This window comes from Ranitomeya variabilis, chromosome 1, assembly GCF_051348905.1.
Source record: "Ranitomeya variabilis isolate aRanVar5 chromosome 1, aRanVar5.hap1, whole genome shotgun sequence".
NCBI lineage: Eukaryota > Metazoa > Chordata > Amphibia > Anura > Dendrobatidae > Ranitomeya > Ranitomeya variabilis.
In genome coordinates this window covers 28982999-28997612 of record NC_135232.1, presented here as the reverse complement: position 1 = coordinate 28997612, position 14614 = coordinate 28982999, and the positions used below count along the sequence as shown (strand labels likewise).

The 14614-nt window shown below is 44.6% G+C and overlaps 1 protein-coding gene across 1 annotated transcript in view; it reads right to left on the bottom strand.

Moving 5' to 3' along the window:
- Positions 1-14614, bottom strand: part of LOC143793664 (uncharacterized) — a 105448-nt gene that overhangs the window by 90280 nt on the left and 554 nt on the right. The window lies entirely within an intron of this gene.

Sequence of the window (14614 nt, the reverse complement as noted above, 5' to 3'; positions counted from 1 at the left end):
TTTGGAGGCAGGCGGTTACCAGTAATATTTCCTGGGGTGAAATCCACATGAAAACAGTCTTTCAGCTATCCAATTAATATGATGTATGTGAAGTAGGAATGTGCTGATCTCTCGCTAACTAGTGAGAACCAGGTAGATGCATGTACGGTGCTGAACCGGTACTACGAGCTGGGTTATAATAATAATAATGGGTTATATAAGAGAACCAGTGCACTGATGGCAAAATTAATATTTTTGAAACTTTTTGCAATTTTGTAGTGGAGTAATGGGGAGAAGTGACCCCATAGTAAGGATCAGAAAGTGCCCCCAATCTGGTGTTTAGGGTTTTAATCCCCCATAAGCATTAGATTAATGTTGGCTTATCCTGCTGATATAGAGGAGTTTGGGCGACAGTCTAATGTGTAAAGGGGCCCCGGAAATGTGTTAAAGTTCTGACTTCTGATCTCTGCTGGTGGCTCTCTCATAGAAATCACAGGAGCACTCAGCAGAGTGATCGCCTTCCAAGACAGAAGGGGCTGGCGATGGCTTCTCCCTCCAGTCCATTTTCATAAGTTTGGGCCAATATCCCCACCCCCAACTGAGGCTGCGCCACAACTTTGGACACTACATTCATCACGGTCAATTTTTTCATTGCTGTAATGTACTTACAATTACACCAAATACAGTCATAGCCAATGGTGTTGGTATCCTTGAAATTGTTCCAGAAAACAAAGTATTTCTCCCTGAAAATTATTATTGCATTATTGGAACAACACAAAAAAAAGGAAAGAAAAGGCAAATTGGACATAATTTCACACTAAACCTCCAAAATGGGCAGGACAAAATTGTTTGCACCCTCAACTTAATATTTGTTTGCATGATGACTTGCACACAGTGAAGGCACCCAGTGCCAGAAGCCGCAAAACGACCACAAAACATCTTTGAACCTCCACCATATTTGACTGTAGGTACGGTGTTCATTTCTTTGTAGGCCTCATTCTGTTTTTGGTAAACAGTAGAATGATGTGCTTTACCTTAAAGCTCTATCTTGGTCTCATCTGTCCACAAGATGCTTTCCCAGAAGGATTTTGTTTTACTCACGTACATTTTGTCAAACTGCAGTCTTTTATGTCTCTTTGTCAGCAGTGGGGTCGCCCTGGGTCTCCTGCCATAGCGTTTCATTTCATTCACATGTGAACAGATAGTTCACACTGACACTGATGGACCCTGAGCCTGCAGGACACCTTGAATTTCTGTGGACCTTGATTGGGGCTTATCCACCATCTGGACTATCCTGGGTTGTTATCTTTCATCAATTTTTCTCTGCCGTCCATTTCCACGGAGATTAGCTACAGTGCCATGGGTTATAAACTTCTTGATTATGTTGTGCACCGTGGACAAAGGAACATCAACATCTCTGGAGATGGATTTGTTACCTTGAGATTTTTGATACAGTTCAATAATTTTGGTTCTCAAGTCCTCAGACAGTTCTCTTCTCCTCTTTCTGTTCTCCATGCTTAGTGTGGCACACACAGATACACAATGCAAAGATTGAGTCAACGTCTCTCCTTTTTATCTGGTTTCAGGTGTGATTCCCATATTGCCCACACCTGTTACTTGCCACAGGTGAGTTTGAGTTTTTCACATGCTTGAAACAAAGTTGTTTACCCACAATTTTGGAAAGACGTTAATAATAATAATAATTATGTCCAACCCATTTTGGGGGTTTTGTGTGAAATTATTTCCAACTTGCCTTCTTTTCTCTATTTTCTGTGTTGTTCCAATACACACAAAGGAAATAAACATGTGTAATCGCAATCATTTTCTGGGAGAAATACTGGAACAATTTCAAGGCTGCCAACACTTTCGGCCATGGCTGTATGTGGTCATATTGTGTGTGACTCATAAGCTGGAATGAATGCAACAGACAGGTGATATGGAATCCAAATCTGCAGGGCTAATTGCATCTTGTGTATCGCAGTCATTACAACTTGCTTTTCACATTCTTTATGTTGCAAAGTTTCCATCAGCCAAAAATCCTTACTTGCAATGTAGCGGCTAGGATCAGAAGAATTTGGCCATTCACTGGCTTTGTGTGCTCCCAGCTGAGAAGTAGATACAATATATCCAGTGCAGACAATGCTCTGTGAGCTAAACATCCCGGATTCTAGACTGATACATTGTAACAATCCAGCGGACAGATCTGTGCAGCTGCTGCTGGTGCTTTTAGTCTCTGTGCTCAAAACACGTCAGATGCTAGTTTGTTAGAATGTATCACAGAGAAAAAAAAGCAGAGATGATTACCTGCTGAAGCCTCCAAACAAATGCACTAGCAGGGCGCATCGGACCCGATAAATGATGGCAACAACACAGGTGCAAAAAATACCGATAAAACAACCACTTTCAATCCAGTGTTGGCTGTTTGGCATTAGTGCACAAAAAGATAAGCGATAATAGTCTGTATGTGGCATTGTTCACACAAGCAATGCAGAGCATCTGGTTTACAGAATATTAGTAACGCACACACAGGCGGGCCGCCCAGTGCTACTAATGCATGCTGTGTTTTTGCCATCATTAACCGGGTCCGATGCGCCCTGCCAGTGCATTTGTTTGGAGGCTTCAGCAGGTAATCATCTCTGCTTTTTTTTTTCTCTGTGATTTTTTTCAATTTTTGGATGATTTTTAAGTCCTTTTTTTGTGTCTGTGAGCTTTTGTTAGAATGTATCAGTCCAGGATGTTTAGCTCAGAAAGCATTGTGTACACTTCTCAGCATCAGTCTGGAATGTTTAGCTCACAGAGCATTGTATCCACTTCCCAGCATCAGTCCGCGATGTCTAGCTCACAGAGCATTGCATCCACTTCTCAGCATCAGTCCGGGACGTTTAGCTCAAAGAGCATTGCATCCACTTCTCAGCATCAGTCCGGAATGTTAAGCTCACAGAGCATTGTATCCACCTCTCAGCATCAGTCCGCAATGTTTAGCTCACAGAGCACTGTATCCACTTTCAGCATCAGTCTGGGATGTTTAGCTCACAAAGCATTATATCCATTTCCCAGCATCAGTCCGCGATGTCTAGCTCACAGAGCATTGTATCCACTTCTCAGCAACAGTCCGGGATGTTTAGCTCACAGAGCATTATATCCACTTCCCAGCATCAGTCCGGGATGTTTAGCTTACAGAGCATTGTATCCATTTCTCAGCATCAGTTTGGCATATTTAGCTCACAGAGCATTGTATCCACTTCTCAGCATCAGTCCGGGATATGTAGTTCACAGAGCATTATATCCACTTCTCAGCAACAGTTCAGGATATATAGCTCACAGAGCATTATATCCACTTCCCAGCATCCATCCGGGATGTTCAGCTCACAGAGCATTGTAGCCACCTCTCAGCATCAGTCTGAAATGTTTTGCTCACAGAGCATTGTATCCACTTCTCAGCATCAGTCCTGTTGTGAATTCCGTTCTTGGGCTCCCTCCAGTGGTTGTGAATGGCACTTTTGTGAATTCTGCCCTTGGGCTCTCTCTGGTGGTTTTGAGTGGAACTGCTGCTCCTTGGATTTAGCATTAGCAGCTGCTTCCACTGATCGTCTCTCCTGGCTCTGCTATTTAACCTGGCTCTGGGCTTCAGCCAGTGCCAGCTGTCAATGTTTCTTGGTTGGATTCAGATCTCTCCTTGGATTTCTCTGATTGCCGGTCCATTTCAGCAAAGCTAAGTCCTTGCTTGTTCTTTTGTTGTCCACCTGCTGTGGACTTAATCGCTCAGCTCATGTTATGTTTTTTCTTGTCCAGCTTTTCAGTATGATATATTCAACTTAGCTGGAAGCTCTGAGGAAGCAGATTTGCCCTCCACACAGTGAGTCGGTGGAGATTACTTTTGTAAACTCTGCGTGTAATTTTTTTAGCTTTTAATACTGACCACACAGTAGCCTTTTCTGTTCTGTCTATTTAGGTAGTTTTGGCCTCCTTTGCTAAATCCTGTTTTCATTCTGTGTATGTCATTTCCCTCTCCACTCACAGTCAATATTTGTGGGGGACTATCTTTCCTTTGGGGGTTTTCTCTGAGGCAAGATAGCTTTCTGTTTCCATCTTTAGGGGTAGTTAGTTCTCAGGCTGTGACAAGGTGTCTAGGGAGTGACAGGAACATCCCACGGCTACTTCTAGTGTTGGTGTTAGGATTAGGAACTGCGGTCAGTACAGATACCACCTCCTCAGAGCTTGTCCCATGTTGCTCTTAACCACCAGGTCATAACACAGTCCGGGATGTTTAGGTCACAGAGCATTGTATCCACTTCTCAGCATCAGTCTGGGATGTTTAGCTCACAGAGCATTGTATCCACTTCTCAGCAACAGTCCGGGATGTTTAGCTCAAAGAGCATTGTATCCACTTCCCAGCATCAGTCCGGGATGTTCAGCTCACAGAGCATTGTATCCATTTTTCAGCATCAGTCTGGGATGTTTAGCTCACAGAGCATTGTATCCACTTCTCAGCATCAGTCCGGGATATGTAGCTCATAGAGCATTATATCCACTTCTCAGCATCAGTCTGGGATGTTTAGCTCACAGAGCATTGTATCCATTTCCCAACATCAGTCCGGGATATGTAGCTCACAGAGCATTGTATCCATTTCCCAGCATCAGTCCGGGATGTTTAGCTCAGTCCGGGATGTTTAGCTCACAGAGCATTGTAGCCACCTCTCAGCTGAGATCAAGACTAGCTTTGTACAGTGTTACAACAGTGTTCTCACTCACTGACAGCAAGCAGACATTGGGAAAATGCTGAGAAAGGGAAAGAAAGTCTGTTATAAAGTTATAGAACTGACATTTGTATAAACATGGAACGTATTGTCCAATATTGCTCTTATGAATCAGGTGTGACATTTACAAGCCATGTACTAATTTCATAACTTCCTGCGATGAACTTTTACACCTGGCACCCGGTTTGCAGCTTGATGACATGGCAGTTCATCAGTTTCCATGCTCGGGAGGTCATGTCATTGTTTATTCTGTCACCTTCCAGCCATAATCACCGGATTAATCATCTCTCTTTCAGTCAGTTTTGGCCGGGAGCTGGTGTAAACTCACTATTCTCTGGGCAGAACTAGTCTCATACGGCTGGAGAACTAGACGTACCAGTCTGTGAGTCTCACACCTGCACAAAAAGAAGTGCAACTTACATGAAAACATCACACGCCTGCGGGGATTTACCTTCCACTCATCATTCACAGGACACTAATATACAAAAATATTAAGTAAGAAGTATTCGCTCCTTGTTAGCGTTCAATTATCCCCCAAAAATAATAACAGATCCATTTATAGGGCTATGTTCACACTGGGAAAGATGGCAAAGAGTTCATCCATAGGGTGCACCCAGGAACCCCTGCAGGAGGCGGCAGTGTTATGTGGTTGGTGGGCATTCATATGTCATCAGATGACCCTGCTATGGCTTATGGTGCGTGGTCCAGAGAGTGATCCTATCTATCATATACCCTCTAAGGACACAGATGGCCGTATAACCCGGACGGAGACCAGATTGCAATGCATGGACTGGCCGGCGGCTCTACCTACCCAAGCGCCACAGCTGCATAGCGCTACATAAAGCTGTCGGTAGAGCCACCGGCCAGTCCGTGCTCTGTGTTCCAATCACGATCCGATTTATACGGCCGTCTGACTGCCCTAACGCAGGTCAATAACCTGCAATTGCTGTGAACCTTCAAACTCTCAGCCTGCCCCGGCAGTCCGGCAGTGGGGCTTACACATCTTGGCTTTTCTGCATGTACTTGTATTCACCTTGTGTGTCTCAGATCCCATTCACTTCAATAGGTTCAGTGTTTCATCACCAATTATCTGATATGGATGGCCCATTGACAAGGCCGTATTTGCCACTAGGCACTTGAGGGCATGTGCCTAGGGTGCCAGGATGGGGGGGCAGCACCTAAGCAAGGTTTTTGCTTTTTTTAAGTCCAGGGGCGGCCGCCCACCCACCCAACTCCCCACCTTCTTGAAGACATCATACTCACCCTCCTCCAGCGGTGCCTGCAAATCCAATGGTCTCAGCGCTAGCAGCTTCTTCCTGTGTGAGCAGTCACGTGGTACCGCTCATTAAAGTAATAAATATGCACGCGTCTCCACTACCATAGGCGTGGAGCGCATATTCATTACCTTAATAAACGGTACCACGTGACCGCTCACACAGGAAGACGATGCCGGCGCCTGGACAACAGAGAGATGCAGGGACCATGCGAGGACTCGGAAGGTGAGCCCAGCCATGCATGCAAGGGGGGATGAGCCCAGCCATGCATACAAGGGGGGATGAGCCCAGCCATGCATACAAGGGGGGATGAGCCCAGCCATCATGCATACAAGGGGGATGAGCCCAGTCACCATGTATACAAGGGGGATTAGCCCAGTCGCCATGCATACAAGGGGGATAAGCCCAGTCGCCATGCATACAAGGGGAGATGAGCCCACTTGCCATGCATACAAGGGGGGATAACCCCAGTCGCCAAGTATACAAGGGGGATGAGCCCAGTCGCCATGCATACAAGGGGGGGGATAAGCCCAGTCGCCATGCATACAAGGGGGATGAGCCCAGTCGCCATGCATACAAGGGGGGATGAGCCCAGTCGCCATGCATACAAGGGGGGATGAGCCCAGTCGCCATTCATACAAGGGGGGTTAAGCCCAGTCGCCATGCATACAAGGAGGATGGGCCCAGTCGCCATGCAAACAAGGGTGGATGAGCCCAGCGATGCATACAAAAGGGGATGAGCCCAGGCATACATACAAGGGGGATGGGCCTAGCCATGCATACAAGGGGGGATGAGCCCAGCCATGCATACAAGGGGGGATGAGCCCAGCCATGCATACAAGGGGGGATGAGCCCAGCCATGCATACAAGGGGGGATGAGCCCAGCCATCATGCATACAAGGTGGATGAGCCCAGTCACCATGTATACAAGGGGGGATAAGCCCAGTCGCCATGCATACAAGGGGAGATGAGCCCACTTGCCATGCATACAAGGGGGGATAACCCCAGTCGCCATGCATACAAGGGGGGATGAGCCCAGTCGCCATGCATACAAGGGGGGATGAGCCCAGTCGCTATGCATACAAGGGGAGATGAGCCCAGTTGCCATGCATACAAGGGGGGGATAAGCCCAGTCGCCATGCATTCAAGGGGGGATGAGCCCAGTCGCCATGCATTCAAGGGGGGATGAGCCCAGTCGCCATGCATTCAAGGGGGGATGAGCCCAGTTGCCATCCATACAAGGGGTGATAAGCCTAGTCACCATGCATACAAGGGGGATGAGCCCAGTCGCCATGCATACAAGGGGGGGATGAGCCCAGTCGCCATGCATACAAGGGGGGATGAGCCCAGTCGCCATGCATACAAGGGGGGATGAGCCCAGCCATGCATACAAAAGGTGGATGAGCCCAGCCATACATACAAGCCATACATACAAGGGGGATGAGCCCAGCCATGCATACAAGGGGGGATGATCCCAGCCATACATACAAGGGGGGATGATCCCAGCCATGCATACAAGGGGGGGATGAGCCCAGTCGCCATGCATACAAGGGGGGATGAGCACAGTCGCCATGCATACAAGGGGGGATGAGCCCAGTCACCATGCATACAAGGGGGGATGAGCCCTGCCATGCATACAAGGGGGGATGAGCCCAGCCATGCATACAAGGAGGGGAGGGGGGATGAGCCCTGCCATACATACAAGGGGGGTTAAGCCCAGTCGCCATGCATACAAGGGGGGATGAGCCCAGTCACCATGCATACAAGTGGGGATGAGCCCAGCCATGCATACAAAAGGGGGATGAGCCCAGCCATACATACAAGGGGGATAAGTCCAGCCATGCATACAAGGGGGGGATGAGCCCAGTCGCCATACATACAAGGGGGGATGAGCCCAGTCGCCATGCATACAATGAGGGGACCGGGGGAGCCATGCATATAACGGGGGAGCCACACATAGCAGGACAGGGATGGAGGGACAATGCCTACCCGGCTTATACTTGAGTCAATAAGCTTAACCAGTTTTCCGTGGCAAAATTAGATTCCTCGGCTTATACTCGGGTCGGCTTATACTCGAGTATATACGGTAAGTATGTAAAACTTTATTTTTTTTCTTTATAAAATAAATTAAATGGATGATGGAGGGGGGCTGCAAATGATGATGATGATGGTGGGGGCTGCAATTTGCAAATGATGGAGGGGGCTGCAAATGATGATGGAGGGGGCTGCAATTTGAAAATGATGGAGGGGCTGCAAATGATGGAGGGGGAATGCACATGAACAGAAGGGGACTGCACATGATGAAGTGAGGGGAGAATGAGGGACTGCAAATGATGAAGGGAGAGGGGGACTGTGAATGATGAAGTGAGGGACGGGGACAGCAATTGAACTGAAGGTGGGGGATGGGGAGAGCAAATGAGGACCTGGGGGAGAGCAAATAATGATGAATTTTGTGGGTGGTGGGAGTAAATGATGTATTAAAAGTGGGGGGAGAGCTGTTGATAATGAATAGAGGGTGGGGGTGTGAGAGAGAGAAGACATGACAATGAATTGGGGCAGAAGGGGCATGTAAATATAATGAATCGGGGAGCGGGAGGTACATAGTGGGGGGCTTTGAAGATGCAGTGACTGATAATGAATTGCGGGAAGAGTACAGGGGCTATTTAATGTATATATTTAATGGCTATTTATAGTTGGTGGGGGCGCAATGGTGGATTTATAATATCTAATTATATATTAATGGTGGGTGCACGTCTGTATTTAGATGTGTAGTGAAGAAGAAAGGGAAAAGTGGGGAATGTGCTCTGGAAGCGGGGCTCTAGGCAACTATGTGTTATTTTATGCAGAAACGACTCCTGGCTGGAAGAAGTGATGGCAGTTTGCGCTCCATGAAAAAGAAAAGCAAAGATGAAGGACTTCAGCTAGAGACGTCACTGGTAAGTCAGTGTATTACCTGTACACTGACACTATACACTGTATACTATATACAGAGCTCCTGTGTATAATGTCACCAGTGATCACTATATTATCTGTACACTGACACTGTATACAGAGCTCCTGTGTATAATGTCACTGGTGATCACTGTATTACCTGTACACTGACACTATATACAGAGCTCCTGTGTATAATATCACTGGTGATCACTGTATTACCTGTACACTGACACTATATACAGAGCTCCTGTATATAATGTCACTGGTGATCACTGTATTACCTGTACACTGACACTATATACAGAGCTCCTGTATATAATGTCACTGGTGATCACTGTATTACCTGTACACTGACACTATATACATAGTTCCTGTGTATAATGTCACTGGTGATCGCTGTATTACCTGTACACTGACACTATATACAGAGCTCCTGTGTATAATATCACTGGTGATCACTGTATTACCTGTACACTGGCAATATATACAGAGCTCCTGTGTATATTGTTACTGGTGATCCCTATATTACCTGTACACTATACACTATATACGGAGCTCCTGTGTATATTGTCACTGGTGATCCCTATTCTACCTGTACACTGACACTATATACAGAGCTCCTGTGTACAATATCAGTGGTGATCACTGTATTACCTGTACACTGACACTATATATGGAGCTCCTGTGTATAATGGCATTAGTGTTGTGTTTTTTTTTTCATTAGTGATCAGTATTTTAGTATTTGGTCACTATGTGAGTTGGTAGTATGTGATCTGGTTATGGTGTGGCAGTATTTCTCCCTGAATGTGATATTATTTGTTCACTATGTGATGGTAATATGTGACCTGGTCATGGTATGGAGGTATTCGTTCCCTGTATGTGGTATTAATCCATCACTATGTGGTGGTAATATGTCGTCTGGTCATGGTGTGATGGCATTTGTCCCTTGTATGTGGTATTAATGGTCATTCTAAAAAATATGTGACTCATTCCTTTAAAGAAAAATAAAAAAAAAATACCTAAAAAGAGTATTGGATATTTTAAGAAATGTTTAATAGGTTAGAGTAAAGTAGGGCCCGGACAAAGGAGTCTACCTTGTCGTGGTGGTGAAGATGAGTTTTTCCAGGAGCGGGCGGTGCGCATGTCTAAGGTACGAAGTGTAGTGGCGGAGCTGGGGAGTCTCAAGTGCCAGTAGGGGGCCCCTAAATTCCTAGTGGCAGCCCTGCCTTGGATCCCATGCTGTCACCGCTGTGGAGGGCGAGGCACTGCTGAGAAGGAGTGAGGATGTCACATCAAGATCCTGCAGAGGCCCGGGCAGCTATATCGCCACCGCCGGTATGCTAAGGCGAGCGGTGATTACCGGGTCCGGTGGAGGGAGGTCTGCGCACAGTGCAGCACAGGCAGTGAGGCAGGGACTGAGGGTGTGCACAGAGAGAAAATGGAGACCCGGAGACTGCCCGTCCCAGTCTACGCCGTAGCCTTGAGCCCTCATTATCATAGGAATATGTCAGTTAATAAAATGTTTTTCTAAAGCTTTATAGTGTAGTTTTAATTCAGAGGGGTGGTTAGGGATGAGCTAGCAAGGTGCAGGGACAGGTAGTGATGGCTACATGCGGACATGTGCAGCACTTGCGGTTTTGCACTTGCGGTGAGACAAAAAAACACAGCCAGCAGCATTTTTTTTCCATTGCTGCAAGTACCGCATTTGTCGGATCGCTGCAAAACCGTAAGTGCCGCACATGTCCGCAAGTCCCATAGGGAATGAATGAGGCCTAACGCACTGTTGCCGTAAGTGACCCGTTACGTGGCAGATGCTGAAAAACTGCCGGATCTGCTGCAAAAGGCGACTTTCACATCAGCGATTTTTGCCAAAGTCACTGCCGATAGTGTCATACTCACCAAAGGGGGAGGCAGCACTAAAAGTGCCTAGGGCAGCAGAAACTCTAAATTCGGCCCTGCCCATCAAGAGGATAGTCAAAGATAACCCCCTTGAGGGAAACTATTAGGGCACATGAGTATTATAGAGAGGGCAATCATTACCTGGAGAATTTAGGCACCAGTGGAACTGGACTCCCGTGATCCCCAGGTCAAATATTGGAACCAGGCGCCCCTACCAGCTTCTTGCCGTTGCATGGACTACACTGACATTGTATAAAGATATGATGAACCAACTACTAATAATACCAGTGTATAAAGGAGCAAATAATACCGCCAGACTATGACCACATATTACCACCGTACTCTCCCTAAATAGAGATGAGCAAACAAATTTGCAGGACGTTAGCTAATATTCCAGCATACTGCCTCTTTCCATCCAACTACCACGTAATACTGACTGGACCGGGGTCCTGCAAAATGTTCTGCTTTTATCTCTCACTAAGACAATATTACCGCCATACAGTGACCATATAGTGGTAGGCAGCAGTGGTGCACTTGGCGTTTTACAGTATAGTTATATCCAGTGACCCCCAGGTGATGTCTTCTCTGATTGGTGTCTTTGACTTTTCTTCTCCATCCAGCCCAGCACGTCATTTAAACTAATATCAAATTCTTCTTTTAATTTTCAAATTTTTAAAGAAGATTTTATATTTAATGGCTGTGTTTTGTTTTTGTTTTTTTACGCTCGTCATTGTACAAGCTAATTCATCAATTAGTGACTTTTAAAAAGTTTCTCCATTTTTCTGCGCATGTCCTCCCTTTTTGTGAATTTATCTGCGCTGGATAATTTTTAGGCAAATTATGCAACATTTTAGCAGAATGTGCTATTATTTTGCTCCTCTAAAAAGGCGCTAGAATGGTAATAAACAAAAATGAAGAAGACTTTTGACCTGCGAACACTATTTTGAGATTTTGGAAAAAAAACAAACAAAGAAACAAAAACAAATGACGAATCGGGCTCGTTTTTAGGTCGGTGCCGACAACTTTTTGAAAGTTATGGAACTTTTCACTTATGGAAGATATATTAGGTGCCCTTGTGTCATGATACGGGCGTCTTAATTAATGCTACCCGGAAGTGTGCGCACCTTGTGATTTCGTAAGAAAACCTTGATGCAATGTGGGAACTACTAGAGATTCTCACATAAATCACATCTGCACAACACGAGCGAATGGAGGATTTAACATAACCAGTCCAGCAGATGACGTAATCCTATGTAACCGCTGCCAAGACACAAGGTGTTATTCTGCCAACTCCGTGGGGCACTGTATAGCACATTATTTTGACCCCAGCACCGGCTGCCTGGTTGGCCAAGACAAAAATCAGGTGACAGGAGCGAGATCTGGGGAAATCAACTCATCGTGGAAACTTCCACATTTTTGACAGGGATGTCTCTGATATTAGTTTGTACGGTGTAGATCAACCCAAGAACAAGGGGAAAGTATATTGGGTATTTTCTACTGTCCCACTTTTCCTGGGACATGTGGCACTATATGGTAATATTATTGACACTTTATATCATGGTATTAGTTACACTTTATATGGCAATATTATTTATACTTTATATGTCGGTATTATTTGCATTATTCACACTTTATATGACTGCTTTATTATTTACACATTATATGGAGGTATTAATTAACACTTTATATAGAGTTGTGCTCAAAAGTTTACATACCCCGGCAGAATCTTTGCATTTTTGGCCTTTTTTCAGAGAATATGAATGATAGCAACAAAAGTTTTTCTCCACTCATGGTCAGTGGTGGGTGAAGCCATTTGCTGTCAAACTACTGTTTTTTCTCTTTTTAAATCATAATGACAACCCAAAACATCCAAATGACCCTGATCAAAAGTTCACATACCCCATTCCTTAATACCGTGTATTGCCCCCTCTAACATCAATGACAGCTTGAAGTCTTTTGTGGTAGTTTTGGATGAGGTTCTTTATTTTCTCAGATGGTAAAGCTGCCCACTCTTCTTGGCAAAAAGCCTCCAGTTCCTGTCATTTCCTGGGCTGTCTAGCATGAACTGCGCACTTGAGATCTCCCCAGAGTGGCTCAATGATATTGAGGTCAGGAGACTGAGATGGCCTCTCCAGAACCTTTCACTTTGTTCTGCTGTAGACAATGGCAGGTCGACTTGGCCTTGTGTTTTGGATCGTTGTCATGTTGGAATGTCTAAGTACATCCCATATGCAGATTCCGGGCTCATGAGTGCAAATTTGCCTCAGGTATCTGCTGATAACATGCTGTATTCATCTTTCCTTCAACTTCTACCAAGATTCCTGTGCTTTTGTAGCTCACACATCCCCAAAACATCAGCGATCCACCTCCATGCTTTACAGTAGGAATGGTGTTTCTTTCATCATAGGCCTTGTTGACCTCTCTCCAAATGTAACGTTTATGGTTGTGGCCAAAAGTTCAGTTTTAGTCTCATCACTACAAAATACCTTGTTCCAGAAGTTTTGAGGCTTGTCTCTGTGCTGTTTTGCACATTCTAGGTGAGTTACTTGGTGCCATTTGTGCAGTAATGGCTTTCTTTTGGCGACTCGACCATGCAGCCCATTTTTCTTCAAGTGCCTCCTTATTGTGCATCTTGAAACAGCCACACCGCTAGTTTTCAGAGAGTCCAGTATTTCAGCTGATGTTATTTGTAGGTTTTTCTTTGCATCCCAAATAATTTTCCTTGGCAGACAATTTTGCTGGTCTACCTGAAAGTGGTTATCTTTTTACAGAGCCCCTGATTTTCCATTTGTTAAGTTCCTTGGATATTTTTTTGTATCCCTTTCCTGTTTTATACAGTTCAACTACCTTTTCCTGTAGATCCATTGACAATACTTTTGCTTTCCCCATGACTCACAATCCAGAAATGTCAGTGGCTGGATGAAAGATGCAAGAGTCTGTCTGGATCCCAGAAACTCACTCAGCTTTTATGCACACACACTGACTACAAGCAAACAGGTCACAGGTGAGGATGTTACCTTTAGTAGCCATTCACACCCATTTGTGTCATCTTCTGTGCATGTTATCAGGCTAATATCACCAGGGTATGTGAACTTTTGATCAGGGTCATTTGGATGTTTTGGGTTGTCATTATGATTTAAAAAGAGAAAACAGAGTAGTCTGACAATAAATGGCTTCACCCAACCAGAAACCATGAGTGGAAAAAAAAGGCCAATAAAGCAAAAATTCTACCGGGTTATGAAAACTTTTGAGCACAACTGTAGCTTTATAATTTATACTTTATGTGGCAGTATTATTTACACTTTATATGGCGGCATTGTTTATACCTATATGGTGGTACTATTTACACTTTATATAGCAGCATTAGTTACACTTTATATTATTGTATTATTTATACTTTATATGGTGGTATTATTTATGCTATACACTGCAGTATTTACACTTTTATACGGCGGTATTATTCACATTTTATTTGGCAGTATTATTTACAATTTATGTAGGAGTATTATTTATACTTTATTTGACGGTGTTATTTATACTTTATAGGGGATTATTATGTATACTTTATTTAGCTGTCTTATTTCCAATTTATATGGCAGTATTATTTATACTTTATATGTCGGTATTTTTTACATTATTTACACTTTATATGACCGTGGTATTATTTATACATAATATGGAGGTATTTACCCTTTATTATTTACACTTTCTATGGTGGTTTTATTTACACTTTACTTGGCGGTATTATTTACACATTATATGGTAGTATTA